The sequence below is a fragment of the Bubalus bubalis genome, chromosome 7 (assembly GCF_019923935.1).
Source record: "Bubalus bubalis isolate 160015118507 breed Murrah chromosome 7, NDDB_SH_1, whole genome shotgun sequence".
Taxonomy (NCBI): domain Eukaryota; kingdom Metazoa; phylum Chordata; class Mammalia; order Artiodactyla; family Bovidae; genus Bubalus; species Bubalus bubalis.
In genome coordinates this window covers 84555355-84558992 of record NC_059163.1, presented here as the reverse complement: position 1 = coordinate 84558992, position 3638 = coordinate 84555355, and the positions used below count along the sequence as shown (strand labels likewise).

The window sequence follows — 3638 nt, the reverse complement described above, 5'->3', positions numbered from 1 at the left end:
GTTCCATCCCTCTCTCCTAAGTGGTGGGTTTTAAAACAGCACGACCCTCCTGGAAAGGATTAGGGTAGTTTCTTGAAAATTAGAACACAAATTTACCAGATGCCAAAGCAATTCCACTCCTAGGTATCTGCCCAAGAAAAATAAAAGCATATGTCAACACAAAGATTCATAAATGAATACTTATAGTAGCATTATTCATAATAATAATAAAAAAATGGAGGCGAAAAGAGGAGGGAGCTTCAGGCAAAAACACTGCAGACGCCATTATCCTTTGTTTCTCTGCTGCACCAACATCGCCATCTTGCCTACTTCCCGCTTATTTGCGGCCTATAGATTAGTTTATCCCTTGAATACAAGAAAATGGAAATTGAACAGCCAGAGGGAACCTTTCCCAACATCAAAACCAATGGCAAATTTGGTAAATGCCCTGCTGAAGATATGGAAGAGGAACAAGCTTTTAAAAGATCTAAAAACACTGATGAGATGGTTGAATTATGCATTCTGCTTCAGAGCAAGAATGCTGGGGCAGTGATTGGAAAAGGAGGCAAGAATATTAAGGCTCTCCATACAGACTACAATGCCAGAGTTTCAGTCACAGACAGCGAGTGCATATTGAATATCAAAGCTGATACTGAAACAATAGGAGAAATTCTAAAGAAAATCATCCCTACCTTGGAAGAGGGCCTGCAGTTGCCATTACCCACTGCAACTAGCCAGCTCTCGCTCGAATCTGATGCTGTTGAATGCTTAAATTACCAACACTATAAAGGAAGCGACTTTGACTGCAAGTTGAGATTGCTGATTCATCCGAGTCTGGCAGGAGGAATTACTGGAGTCAAAGCTGATAAAATCAAAGCACTTCAGACAACAATCAAGCTTTTCCTGATTTGTTGTCCTCAATATATTGACAGAGTCGTTCTTATCGGAGGAAAACCTGATAGAGTTGTAGAGTGCATAAAAATCATCCTTGATATTATATCAGAGTTTCCTATCAAAGGACAGGCTCAGTCTTATGATCCCAATTTTTATGATGAAACCAAATGGTGGCTTTACAATGATGTGTGATGGCCGCCGTGGATGTCCTGTGGTCTTTCCCATGCAGGGAAGAGGTGATTTTGGCAGAATGCCGCCTGGTTGGGGTGGGTGTTCAGTGCCTCCTTTCAGAAAAGATTATGATGATATGAGCCCTCATTGAGGACCTCCTACACCATCCCCCAGATGAGGAGGCAGAGATGGTAGTAGAGCTCAGAATCTTCCTCTTCCACTACCACCACCACCACCTAGAGGAGGAGATCTGATGGCCTGTGACAGAAGAGGAAGGGCTGGAGACCGATACGATGGCATGGTTGGTTTCAGTGCTGATGAAACCTGGGACCCTGCCATAGATACATGGAGCCCATCAGATGGCTTATGAACCACAGGGTGGTTCTGGATATGATTATTCCTATGCAGGGGGTTGTGGCTCATATGGTGATCTTTGTGGACTTATTATTACTACACAAGTAACTATTCCCAAATATTTGACTGGATCTATTCTTGGCAACGGTGCATCAAACAAATCCGTTGTGAGTCAGGAGCTTCGATTAAAATTGATGAGCCTTTTGAAGGATCTGAAGAGCAGATCATTACCATTACAGGAACACAAGCCCAGATACAGAATGCACAGTATTTGCTGCAGAACAGTCAGTGTGAAGCAGTATGCACATAGCGGAGGATTCTAATGCAAGATATATGTATTTTTATTTTTTATAGTGTTAAGCAGTCTTCTGAAAAGTTTTCTAAGACTAGTGAAGAACTGAAGGAGTCCTGCTTTTTTTTCCTTTTTTTTAAATCTTCTTCTGTTTAAAAAGCCAACATTCCTCTGCTTCATAGGTGTTCTGCATTTGAGGTGTAGTGAAATCTTTGCTGTTCACCAGATGCAATGCTTTAGTTCCTTACAAACAGAGTTGGGTGTGGGGGAGGGTGTGCAAAAACTAACACTGAAGTTTTGAAACAGCAGCAGAGTGAGTGAATTTTAATTTTTGTTCATTGTTGGTGGTTTCAAGAAGTCACCCCATGTAATTATTGTAAACACTTTGCTTTGTGGTTACTATAACATTTGAGGTGGTGGGACAGGGAGGAAAAGTAACAGTAGTCTATATACTGGCATCTGTTCAGACCCGAGTGCAGAATGTAATGCTCTTTTGTAAGAAACATTTTATGATTTTAAAAATAAATTTAGTGAACCTATTTTGGGTGGTCATTTTTTTTAAGATGATCATTTTTCAAATGACTGAATTTCCCCCAACCTACTCCCAAATGGAATATTAAGTTTGATTTTCAGTCCTCTGTTGGATATAGATAAATGGCATTTCTTCTTGGAGTTAAGAAAAATATCTTAACATACTCAGTTCTGGTGATTCTTAATGATTTGAAAGTCCATTGCTTGGAAGGAAATTGCCCCACAAATTAATATTTATAATAAGCTGGGGATTTTTCTTTTAAAAAAAAAATGCTTGACTCTACCTTCAGCAATTTTCTGTTTGCAATTGTGAAGAACAAACTGGGGAGCAACACAACCAGTGGAATAGTGGTATAAGCATATAGTAGTAGTAGGGGTAGTGTTAGTCACTTAGTCGTGTCTGAGTCTTTGTGACCCCATGGACTGTAGCTCCCTAGGCTCCTCTGTCCATGAAATTCTCCAGGCAAGAATACTGGAGTGGGTTGCCATTTCCTTCTCCACTCTCAGTAAGGCAGGAGGTCTGTAAGTGGTGATTCAAGGGTTACTAGAAGGGTCTCTAGCAGAGAGTTCAAGGGCATATCTCAGAGGGCTCCAGAGGGTTGCTGGAGTATAAGCATATACAAGAAGCTTAATGGCAAGTTTTACTAATCAGAATAATACTTGGTTATGGAAGTGACTGATTCTAAATAAATTCTGATTATTTTTATTAGATAATTTCTCACCTATAGACTTAAACTGTCAGTTTGGTAGTGTCTATTAATTTAGCTTTGTAAAAAAAAAAATATATATATATATATAAAAATCAGATCAGTCCATCAGTCATGGCCCCATGAATCGCAGCACGCCAGGCCTCCCTGTCCGTCACCAACTCCCAGAGTTTACTGAGACCCACGTCCATCGAGTCAGTGATGCCATCCAGCCATCTCATCCTCTGTCGTCCTCTTCTCCTCCTGCCCCCAATCCCTCCCAGCATCAGAGTCCTTTCCAATGAGTCAACTCTTCGCATGAGGTGGCCAAAGTACTGGAGTTTCAGCTTTAGCATCATTCCTTCCAAAGAAATCCCAGGGCTGATCTCCATTTTCCATTATATGCAAATTGAAAGAAAAAGATGTACCATTTCTCTGTTGTATGTTGGATTGTGTAGGAAATGTTTGTGAACAATTCAAAAAAGATGAAAACATTCCTGTGGATGCTTTGTGTAGTATCTCTTGGCATTTGTATCAATAGTCAAAAGTTCACTTCCAAATAAAATTCCCATAATGCTAAAAAAAAAGAAAAGGAAAAAAAATGCAATTGTTCATCAATGATGAATGCATAAACAAAATGTGGTATACCTATTATTAAATAGGGGTCCTGCTGCTCGCCACTTACAAAATCAATTACATACTCACAAATGTTGGTAGCAAAGAAAGGTACT

General features: G+C 40.0%; 1 pseudogene; it reads left to right on the top strand.

Annotated features, from left to right (window-relative positions):
* The first annotated feature begins 360 nt into the window (after positions 1-360).
* LOC102413050 lies at positions 361-1721 on the top strand (annotated as a pseudogene).
* Positions 1722-3638: the final 1917 nt, after the last annotated feature.